This window comes from Rhinatrema bivittatum, chromosome 15 (assembly GCF_901001135.1).
Source record: "Rhinatrema bivittatum chromosome 15, aRhiBiv1.1, whole genome shotgun sequence".
Lineage (NCBI taxonomy): Eukaryota > Metazoa > Chordata > Amphibia > Gymnophiona > Rhinatrematidae > Rhinatrema > Rhinatrema bivittatum.
The window spans coordinates 10,239,941-10,252,176 of NC_042629.1; the positions used below are offsets into that span (position 1 = coordinate 10,239,941).

Below are 12,236 nucleotides of genomic sequence, written 5' to 3' on the forward strand. Positions count from 1 at the left end.
TATGCTCCCAGCAAGTTAGTGCTGGAACTGCAGCCTTTGACAAACCTGCCCAGCTCACATCTTCCGACTGGTCCTGCAGCTGACTAGATTCTGTATCCAATGTGATTTTCCATCAGTCTTATGCTAATATGGCTAGTACATACATTAAGCTGGATTCTGAAATGTCAAACATTTTCACTTTAACTTATTGAAAACCATAAGAACATAAGAACATGCCATACTGGGTCAGACCAATGGTCCATCAAGCCCAGCATCCTGTTTCCAACAGTGGCCAATCCAGGCCATAAGAACCTGGCAAGTACCCCAAAACTAAGTCTATTCCATGTTACCGTTGCTAGTAATAGGAGTGGCTATTTTCTACGTCAACTTAATTAATAGCAGGTAATGGACTTCTCCTCCAAGAACTTATCCAATCCTTTTTTAAACACAGCTACACTAATTGCACTAACCACATCCTCTAGCAACAAATTCCAGAGTTTAATTGTGAGTTGAGTAAAAAAGAACTTTCTCCGATTAGTTTTAAATGTGCCACATGCTAACATTTCCTACAAACTAATCTTTCAAATAATGTAAGTAGCAAACAGAGTAACAGTGTATACGGCACATAAGAGGAGACATTCTTGTTAACACTGTGGCCCTGGTGCATGGCATGGCATTGGGCTCACTAGAATTTCTTGAAACCCACACAAGGTCAGTTTTGCAAAGCTTACACAGGAAGTTTTCCAAGCTGAGAGCAAATTGATTTCTTGGCAGACAAAAGAACACTTCATTTGCAGGTAACAACCAGAATAATTGAAGTTGGAGAAATCTACAGCTGGGTCTGGATTCATCAAAGGTTTTCTCATGTGATTTTGGGAAAAACCTTTGATATGTCAGGTCCATTGTATGACTATTTGATTGGCAGAGAAAATTCAATCTTGGTAGTGGTTGGGGAGCTCAAAGTTAAAGGAGTAGCATAGTAAAGCAAAGGCCATGAGTTCCTGTAGCTTTACCACAACAAATCTTGTTGTCAGCCCAGCTGTATCACAAGCATGCTTCTGGGTTATCCATTATAAGTGCATGGATAAAACTTCTATATGTGTATTATGTGCAAGTTGATGTCTTCTACAGAGCCTATGTTAGTCACCATCTCATTTGTTCTATTATTGAATAAATCTCTTTTTTGGACCTGGCTAGATGTGCTACACATTTTTCCTATAGACACAAAATAGAAAACCCTCTAGTACCTTGGGCCTGTAGTGAATGATTTCTTAAACATCCTACAAGCCCAGGATGCTTCTTATCCCTGCTTCAGTTGATTTGAACCAATCATGGAGGAGGCCCAGTCTGACTAGCAATATAATGATTTTTAAAGTTATGCTCAAAACATATTTGTTTAAGCCAGCATTCAACTGATTTGTGACTGTTAGTATTTTGTTCTGGTTTTTTTTTAATTTTTATCTTAAATTATGTGCTTTTATTGTACACTTCCAAGGGCTTTGGTATTTAGCAGTTTATAAATAAAGAAATAGGGGGCATGGGCCACATAATAGGTGCTCTCCGGGAGCATAAATAGAGTTTCAGCAAAGGGGAGTTGAAGGTCCAGGTCAGCAAGAAGACCCCGATCCCTGAAGACAGGGAAATAGAAATAGGACAGGAGAGGGGGTAGAGGCACCACTTTGATGTTGAGTAGGCTAACAGATGCATTGGATAGGGTTTTTGGTGTTTACTCAGATCATGGCAGAGATGCTCTGGGGAAAGCCGTATAAAGGTGAGGCAGAGGCAAACAGCATGGGATGCTGTTAGGCAAGTGCCTTACTTGCTGAGGAATAGTTAGAAAGATTCAAGTTGCATGGGCTATGTCGCCTTCCCCCTTGCCAGCAGTGGTAAACTGACTAGAGCATGGGGTGTAGAATAGGATTGTATATTTCATGCATCGTTAAATGGAGTTGTTGTGGCTGTTTTTACCCACTGAATAAAAAAAACCTTGTTTGCATATGGAATAGTGCGGTTATTGATTTAAGAGATAAGGGGAGGTTGGGGGATGAGTCAGGCATACCCATGTTGCTACCCTTAACAGAAGGCATGGGGATTACTACCCTCAACCAATAACATTGATGCTTTTGACGCAACTGCAACCTTACTTCCCGATTCGAAGTCTCAGAGGGGTGGGTGGAAGGGGAATTGGATTTAGACGATAATCAACATGGGCCCTGACTTTTATAGTCTGGGTTACTGACACACAGATATACGAGAATAAGCACAGGACAGCTTCTATGGCCAAGCTCCAAGACTGAAAGGAAAGAACGTCAAGCAGCATTGTCTGAATTATCAAGAAACCTCCTAACCCAGTAAAAATGTCGCTAGCAGTATTTTGTTATGGGTTTGATTAAATATTACTGCCCATTGTCATAAGGCTTGGGGGTTACTGCACAAATTGGCAGTTATTACCATTGAGAGAAACATGGGGGTATCCTACACAGAGTGGCAGATACTACCATAAGAAGCTTGATGGGCAGACTAGATGGACCTTCTGGTCCTTTTCTGCCAACATTACTATGTTACTCTGTAATGCCAGTGAGAATATTCCCTAGGACACATCTACTGTTGAGAGCAGCTTCTGTGTTCTGCAGTGCTATGACAGTTTAAAAATGCCACAGACATTGTGTCCTCCCTCGGTTGGGAGGTTCCTGTATCTCACCTTCAAGCTTTACATTCTGCAGCAGATACAAGGTAGACTTTATATGTTCCCTTCACATTCTTTCTCTCCCAGGAATGGCAGCGTCATCGTTGTAGTAGACGTTTATTTTGCACAGCTGAAATCAGATGATAATGTAAAGACTGTGCTGCTCTCGGGCATTGAAGCAAATGCAAGTGATCTTCTGAAGACCTTCAGAATTGACCCAAGCACCATAGTGATCACAGGTAATTCTCAAACACTTTACAATTCCCCTACCTTTCCATAGCAAGGGAAACCAAATCGGCAGCTTGTGTTTCTCATCACGTTCATGAGGTGTCCATGGCAGCACATTTCTTTCTAGGAAGAAAGCATTACACCATTGTTTGCAGTTTAGGAAAATGATTCCTTGCAGGAAAGGGAGTGGAGGAGAATTGGGAAGTTTTGCCCCTGTAAGTTTCTGGGAAACAGGAAAATCTGAGGAATCTAATGTCTAACCCAAACCTGCCACTACAGCTGGCCACAGGAAATGTGGTATATGCTGAAGAGTGCGATATCTTTCATTTATAGAATATATTGGAGGGTGTAATATATTTTTTTCATCTGTAAGATAATTTTTAAGGCAAGAAGTGGAACAAGGCAGACACATCAGAAGAAGAGAACTGAGACGTGGACAGTAAATAGAAGGTATCAAGGCCAGTTAGCCAGACCTAAGATAAACCTAAACTCAGTCTTTGCTCCTCAGGCTACCCAGTACTGGCACTGCTGCTGAAGCAGCCTCTTTTTCTAAACTGCCTTTCTTCTTGGAAAGGACCCAAGGCAGAATATAACACTCATTCTTGGGCCAACAGCTGCCTATTTGGTTGGTCCCTGCCAGTTCCTTGGTTGACATCCCTATAAACTTGGAGCCTGTTTGTAATCGCTGCTTTAGGCTGCTTTTTTTTTTTTTTTTTTTGCTGTGGTTTTGTGTGGTCCTCTGATTTCTATGAAATACTGGGAACTGGCCATGATGGAGCTCCGAAGAATGACGGCTAGGAAGGAATAAACAGAAAGACATTGCAGGGATGTCCTCCCAAGTATTCTATATTTTCCGTGGCAATATCACAGCCTAGCTACAGTTCAGTTCTCCACTAATTCTCATTGTACCGTGCAAAACTATTCAATGCCTGTGGATAACACCAGGAAGAAAAAGCTTCTTTTCCCATGTTTAACAGCTGGGCTCCTTCTTGTCAGTTTAAAGTAGGATCATCTATTCCTCATTTCTTAAAGAGAATAGGGCAAACTTTAAAAGCCCTTTGCGCTGCAAATCCAGGAGATATGCATGCGACTGGGACATGCACGGATTTTAAGAGGCCCGCAGCCGCACGGATATCTCCCGGCATTGGAAAGGATTTCACAAAAAAGGGCGGGCCATGCGTGGAGCATGGGCGGGCCGGGACAGTGCCCTTATGTCAGAGTCACTCACAAGCGCATGCCAGGATCCGACGACTGCGTAAGTTGCTGCTGCTACGGACCTCCAGGTAACTAATAAAATTAAAAAATTAGGGTAGTGGGTGGGGCTTTAGGGCTTGGGGCTAGTAGGGTAAAAGGGAGGCAGGCTAGGTAGAGGGTTTAGGAAGCCCTCTCCTTTACAGGGAGGGAACAGGGAAATAGGCCTTTATGCACTGCCATGCGCGTCCCCCTATTTATGCACGTGAGTCGGCATTCATGCACACATGCGCACATTGATTTAAAATTGTGTCTACGGGTAGCGGATTTTATAAAATGCGCGCATAGACACATGCGTCCATGTGTGCGTGCCGGCAAACACGCGCACATATGACTCACATATAAAGATAACGGAGAAAGTAAGTAAGAAAAGCGGACATCAACAAATCAGCACCCAGCAATTAGTTTACATGTGCTCACCTGGTAATTATTTTACTCGCACTGATAAACGGCAAACGTAGATAAAACTTGAACGTACAAGAATGAATTACATGTACTCTAACCATGAGACATGTATCAAAAGCACAATATATGACATTGATCAAATAGACTTTCTATGTAATTATATGTCACCGGATATTTAATGTATTAACAATTTTTTACTATATGTGCCTTATTGTAAACCGTTATATTGGTAAATAACTTAACGACCGTATAGAAAAGATTTTAAATAAAATAAATAAATACCTTAATGTGCTTGAGGTCTTTTGTTTTAAAATATTGCAATGAGTAAGTGCTGGGCTGAAGATATGAAAAGCTGAGCTGCCTCAATCCACAGAGGAGAAAAATATGGTCTAATAGTATCAGGAAATCTCTCCCTACACTGTACTTCCAGTGCACCTTAATCCTACTCTGGAAGACCCCCCACTGGCAGGAGGTGATTACATTCTGCGCCAGTTCTAGTGGATTTCCCATGTGACGTTTTCTCAGAATATAAGTGGTCTTTATGAAATGCTACCATGGTTACCCCATTAGCACTTTTAATGCTGTCATTATCCCTGCTGCTGCTATCCACTTTTATTTTGGTTTTCTTCTCATGCTTTTCTGTCCTGGTACAATAATGGGTCAATTTTAAATCCCCGGCACGCACAAGTACCGGGAGATACGTGCGGAAGTCCTGGGTTCCTATAAAGGTGCAGGCCGGGGGAGTGCCAGGGACAGGGTCTGGACGGGAGCTGGCCGAGACAGAGCACGCTGGCAGCCAGCTGGCATGCGGAACTTACTTCTGCTCATGAGAGCAGATAAGTTTTAAAACAAAAAAATTTAGGTGAGTTGGGAAGGGTTAGGGGTCGGGGCGGAGAGGGGAAAAGGGAAGAAGAATAGTTAGGAGGTTAGGGATGTTCCCTCCCAATCCGCTTCCCCAGTTCCCTCCCAGTCCCAGGAGTGGACTGGGAGGGATCTGGGGAAATCCCAGTGGCATAGTTGCTCACTTTTAAATAAAATCCACCCCCTTGTGCGCACAAGTGAGCACCTGTGCACACTTGCATGCGCATGTGATAAAATTGGCGTGTCCATGTGCGTACGCCAGGAACCATACGCACATGGACACCCCCGCGTATTTTTAAAAAATTTACCTTTAACCCAACAAGAATTCACTACAGCTAAGCCTTTCACGGCAGCAGGTGAGTGATGGGGCTGTGCTGGGGGAATGCTATATCACCCCATAGGTTAGGGGGGCAGCCATGTTGGCAATGCATCATGTATTGAGCACAGAGCTCCACTGATAAAGCAAGCACAACAAAATCCACATTCCCTAAACCAGTGGTTCTCAACCGGTGTGTCGCGACACACCAGTGTGTCGCCAAGCTCCGGTAGGTGTGTCGCGGCTCCCGGTGTTCCACTGCCCCGCTTGTGCTTCCCTTCTCCCTAGGGGCGGGGCCGAAGAATGAAGAGATGCTGCGCGCCAACGCCAGCGTGGCCGAAGAATGAAGAGACGCTGCGCGCCAACGCCAGCGGGGCCGAAGAACGAAGAGACGCTGCACGCCGACGCCAGCGGGGCCGAAGAAGGAAGAGACGCTGCGCGCCGCCGGCAGCTGAAGAGCAGAGAGACCTGTGCGTCACCAGCGGCGGGACCGAAGAAGGAAGAGACGCTGCGCGCCGCCGGCAGCTGAAGAGCAGAGAGACCTGTGCGTCACCAGCGGCGGGGCCGAAGAACAAAGAGATGCTGCGCGCCGCTGCCGGTGGCTGAAGAGCAGAGAGACCTGTGCGTCACCAGCAGCAGGGCCGAAGAACAAAGAGATGCTGCGCGCCGCTGCCGGTGGCTGAAGAGCGGAGAGACCATGCACACTGCGGGAGGCGGCTGGAGAGACGTTGCGTACCGCGGGAGGTCAGGCCAGAGGTGGCTGAGAAGTGGAGGCCAAACAATGAGAAGAGGCTCCATGTGAGCTTGTGTGCTTGTGGTAGAATGGGTGCCTGTGTGCATGAGTGAGAGCTTGTGTGCGTGTGTGTGTGTGGTAGAATGGGTGCCTGTGTGCATGAGTGAGAGCTTGTGTGTGTGCGTGTGTGTGTGTGGTAGAATGGGTGCCTGTGTGCATGAGTGAGAGCTTGTGTGTGTGCGTGTGTGTGTGTGTGTGGTAGAATGGGTGCCTGTGTGCATGAGTGAGAGCTTGTGTGTGTGCGTGTGTGTGTGTGTGGTAGAATGGGTGCCTGGGTGCATGAGTGAGAGCTTGTGTGCCTGTTGTAGAATGGGTGCATGAGTGAGAGCTTGTGTGTGTGTGTGGTAGAATGGGTGCCTGGGTGCATGAGTAAGAGCTTGTGTGTGTGTGTGTGTGTGTGGTAGAATGGGTGCCTGGGTGCATGAGGGAGAGCTTGTGTGCCTGTGGTAGAATGGGTGCCTGGGTGCGTGAGTGAGAGCTTGTGTGTGTGGTAGAATGGGTGCCTGGGTGCATGAGTGACAGCTTGTGTGCCTGTTGTAGAATGGGTGCATGAGTGAGAGCTTGTGTGTGTGTGGTAGAATGGGTGCCTGGGTGCATGAGTAAGAGCTTGTGTGTGTGTGGTAGAATGGGTGCCTGGGTGCATGAGTAAGAGCTTGTGTGTGTGTGGTAGAATGGGTGCCTGGGTGCGTGAGTGAGAGCTTGTGTGTGTGTGTGGTAGAATGGGTGCCTGGGTGCATGAGTGAGAGCTTGTGTGCCTGTTGTAGAATGGGTGCATGAGTGAGAGCTTGTGTGCCTGTTGTAGAATGGGTGCATGAGTGGGAGCTTTGTGTGTGTGTGTTAGAATGCATGCCTGGGTGCGTGAGTGGCAGCTTTATGTATGTGTGTGTTGGAATGCATGCCTGGGTGCGTGAGTGGCAGCTTTGTGTGTGTGTGTTAGAATGCATGCCTGATTGCATGAGTGAGAGCTTGTGTGCCTGTTGTAGAATGGGTGCATGAGTGGGAGCTTTGTGTGTGTGTGTTAGAATGCATGCCTGGGTGCGTGAGTGGCAGCTTTGTGTGTGTGTGTGTGTTGGAATGCATGCCTGGGTGCGTGAGTGGCAGCTTTGTGTGTGTGTGTGTTAGAATGCATGCCTGGTTGCATGAGTGGCAGTGTGTGTGTGTATGTGGTAGAATGGGTGCTTGGGTGCATGAGTGAGAGCTCTTGTGTGTGGTACAATGGGTGCATAAGTGGCAGTGTGTGTGGTTGTAAGTGACAGTATGTGTGAGCTTGTATGTAAGTGACAGCATGTGTGTGATTGAGAGAGACTGGTCAGGGAGGTGACTGGTGTGTGTGTGTGTGAGAGACAGAGACTGGTCAGGGAGGTGACTGGTGTGTGTGTGAAGAAGAGATACTAGTTAGGGAAGTTACTGGTCTGTGTGAGACAGAGACTGGTTGTGACTGGTTGTGGGCCCTAAGGAAGAGGACTGTGAGGACAGAGCTTTAGCAGCCACTGCTGCTTCTGGTGAGTGCTATTGGTCTGCAAGGGAAAGGAGTAGGAGAGTTGCTAGAGAGGGTAAGTAAAGGTGGCTTTTTAAGTTTATTTTTCTTGATTGATTGCCATTTTAATTATTGGGTGTTATGTGATGTGTCTGCTGTTTTGAAATATTTTGATATTTAGACAATTTTTAATAATTTTTATGAGTTTTTAATTGTTGGATGTTATTCTGTTCATCAGCTGTTTTGTAACATTTATTAGTATAGTTTTACAATTATTTCTAAGTGGGTATCTATAGCAGCTTGGCTTGCTCAGTTTTCCCAATAGGAGGTGTATTAGTGTTTAGGGCCTGGTTAATTACTGTCTTTTCATAAGGAGGGGTATTGTGTTTGCCAGTAAAGAGAGTTTGCTTTGCTTTTACTGAGATGTCATCAGATCCAGAATATCTTTTTTTTTGTATGGTGAGCCGTACGGATAATGCCCTAGTTCTGCTCTGCACCCATTTTTGGGGGTCGACGTGGTTCCTGAGGATGCAGAATGTATATTTACATTTTGTCCCGTGATGGTCACATGTTCAGTGTGTCACGCATGTGAGAACCATCTGTCAGGTGTGTCCCGGCTGAAAAAAGGTTGAGAACCACTGCCCTAAACTACAATAATTTCTGTATCTTCTCTTATGAGCTCACCAAAAGCAAAGTTTTCCCATCAGCAGGTAGGTATTGCTTCTATCTAGATGAAGGATCAGCCCAAAGGCCTCAGAGGCCAACAAATATGGATATGAGTGAATGTTTCCATATTGTAGCAATGTTGCTTCAACTACAAATTGTTCTTGTTAAAATTCACCCCACTGATAAATACAAAGAAACAGCAGGGGATTGATTTTAACTGCACTTCTGCCACCTGCACTAGACATTTCTCAGCACTTGCTTATACGGTTGTTGGCAAACACAATGTTGCCACACTACAGCACCCAGCATGCTTGCATGTTAACACAGAAAAAGTGCAACAGATCAGGTGTCTGATTCTGCATGTCACTGCTGCACTGTACAATGATTCGTTTAACCATAGTGTGAAAGAGTGTGCACTTCCCTCTGGCCACCAGATGGCGCTGCCCATTTGTTTTCTGTATTCTCTGCACTGAGAATTAAGGGTCAGCAGACAAGCTGTAGGTGAGACTTTTACATTGGACTGAGTACATCTGTGACAAGCTTCCTAGTTATCCTTTCTCCATCATTTCTATGTATTCAAGTCAACTAACAATTCCCTGCACTGACCATAATGCCAGAATTTAATATAAGGACAGCATAACCCCAGAAAATCTTCCAGATTCCTCCAGATCAAAGTATTTGATTCTCCTTAAGACTTAAGACTGGAAGGTAAGGGGCTCTCCTAGCTGGAAGGAATCTCTCACAATGCTTTTTTGAAATACAGCAAATGAGCAATGCCATTTACTCAGCACAGCTCCAAAAAATGTGCCATGTTCTCTTCTTTCTGTATCTCTTAATCATTAATCCGAGAACCACAGGAGAATACTTCAGTTCTTTTTATATTTATTGGTAATAAAGCCAGTGCAGGCAATTAAATTGTGGAGTAATTAAGACTGGAATACTTCCCTGGGGATATGAAGTCATATACTGTACTGACTAGAGATGTGAATCGTGTCCTCGATCGTCTTAACGATCGATTTCGGCTGGGAGGGGGAGGGAATCGTATTGTTGCCGTTTGGGTGTGTAAACTATCGTGAAAAATCGTTAAAATCGTGAGCCAGCACACTAAACCCCCCTAAAACCCACCCCGACCCTTTAAATTAAATCCCCCACCCTCCCGAACCCCCCCCCCCAAATGCTTTAAATTACCTGGGGATCCGGCGGTGGTCCAGAACGGCGGTGGTCCGGAACGGCCCCCTCAATAGAATCGTGTTGTCTTCAGCCGGCGCCATTTTTCAAAATGGCCGCCGCAAAATGGCGGCGGCCATAGACAAAAACGATTCGACGGAGGAGGTCGTTCCGGACCCCCGCTGGACTTTTGGCAAGTCTTGTGGGGGTCAGGAGGCTCCCCCAAGCTGGCCAAAAGTTTCCTGGGAGTCCAGCGGGGTTCCGGGAGCGATTTCTCGCCGCGAATCGTTTTCATACGGAAAATGGCGCCGGCAGGAGATCGAGTGCAGGAGGTCGTTCAGCGGCGGTCCGGAACCCCCGCTGAACGACCTCCTGCAGTCGATCTCCTGCCGGCGCCATTTTCCGTACGAAAACGATTCGCGGCGAGAAATCGCTCCCGGAACCCCGCTGGACTCCCAGGAAACTTTTGGCCAGCTTGGGGGGGCCTCCTGACCCCCACAAGACTTGCCAAAAGTCCAGCGGGGGTCCGGAACGACCTCCTCCGTCAAATCGTTTTTGTCTATGGCTGCCGCCATTTTGTGGCGGCCATTTTGAAAAATGGCGCCGGCTGAAGACAACACGATTCTATTGAGGGGGCCGTTCCGGACCGCCGCCGTTCTGGACCACCGCCAGATCCCCAGGTAATTTAAAGCATTGGGGGGGGTTCGGGAGGGTGGGGGATTTAATTTAAAGGGTCGGGGGTGGGTTTTAGGGGGTTTTAGTGTGCCGGTTTTCCTGCCCTCCCCCTTCCCCCGATTTACGATTTTTTAACGATAAATCGGGGGAATTGGTATTGTATCGTGGCCCTAACGATTTTTTGACGATTTAAAATATATCGGACGATATTTTAAATCGTCAAAAAACGATTCACATCTCTAGTACTGACCCTCACTATAAACAGTGGCTTTTATGCCATTGGGCTAGTAGATTTTGCTTTAATGATATCAGGTACTTTGCTCAACTGGATTCCTCCAGGATCTGGTACACAGACTGAGGGGGTCCTGACCCCAGGTTCAGAGAGAACCTGTCTGTCACCAAGGACAGAGCCAGTGCTAGATTTAGGCACAGCCTACCTGAACTGCAGTTAGGACCCAAATTATGAGGGGGCCACTGAACACAAAAAATGTACTCCTTTCAAGTTTTATATATTCTGGTAATTCTGTGGGAATCTCTTAACTAAGATAATTTAGGACAATGGGAAAAAGCTGGGGCACTTTCACTGGACACCTTCGGGAGTAATATTCAGTCACTGGCCAATTACAAAGTTAGCTGAATGAACGTGTCTGGCTAATAACTTTGGAGGGATATTCAGTGGTGCAGCCGCACTATAGTATATAGCTGGCTAGCTTAAAGATAGACAGATAAGTTTATCCAGCTAACTTTAGGACAACTCTATGGCACCACCATAATTAGCTGGGTAGGTTATCCGGCTAACCATTGCTCCTCCCAGAAATGACCTAGTTTTACCACTAATATTTAGCTAAATGTAGGATAAACATGTTCTTGTTAAACAGGTTGTGCAGCTCAGCTTTCTGGCTCCCTGTCAGGAATACGGTGGTCTGATCAACCCCTACATGCCAAGGACAGGATGAGTCCGAATGGGCAGTAGCAACTGTTGATACATAACATGGGGGGATAGTGATCAATCATTTCTCTCTCGCACGCACACTTGTTTACGGCATGGTTTCCAGTGTCCGGCGGGAGTAGGAGATATTGCCTCTATAGACGTATAGAGTGCTGGACACTGAAAACTCCCTTCTCGCCTTTGCTGACCTGACGACTCCTCGATACAAGGCTGATGACACGAAGGGTGCTGGATGGCATATGCAATCATGTGGTATGTAAATAACTTTCTGTAAATAACGTCTATTACCATGATGTCACATTAATAAATTATGTCATAGATATTGTGTCAGAATACCTTACTCTCTCATTCCCAACACTAGATAAATGATATTTAAAAGTCAGCATTTAGCTGGATATCTTGAGTTCCTGGGTTAAATACTTCTGAATTTGGACCTCTCTTCTCACTAAGCTTTCAGTTGCAGCCTTTAAGTAAAGTTGAGTCTAATTAAAGCAGAGCTGGAACTACACAGTGACAAGTAATTAATCTTCCTTCACTGGAGAGCCTAAGAAGTCATTTCCTGTGCTCTGGAGTATATTCAAATAGGCACCAAACTCTCCAAGCCATTTACCCTTGTGTGTTCAGCTCATGACATGGTTGTTAAATGCCTTCTGTTTTTAGTGAAATTGTAATTCAGGATCTAATAATGGGAGGTTGCCACCTCTCCCTCTTTCTTTTAACCTACTTTTCCTTTAAAGTTTTAAAATGCTGTGGGTATGTGGCATGCCTCTTGACCTATTAAAC

General features: G+C 45.7%; 1 long non-coding RNA gene across 1 annotated transcript in view; it reads left to right on the forward strand.

Annotated features, from left to right (window-relative positions):
- The window catches only part of LOC115077127, a 177,012-nt gene that overhangs the window by 72,904 nt on the left and 91,872 nt on the right, over positions 1-12,236 (forward strand). The window contains exon 2 of the long non-coding RNA XR_003852956.1: positions 2,753-2,904. This is a non-coding gene — a long non-coding RNA (uncharacterized LOC115077127). The remainder of the gene's footprint in view (positions 1-2,752; positions 2,905-12,236) is intronic.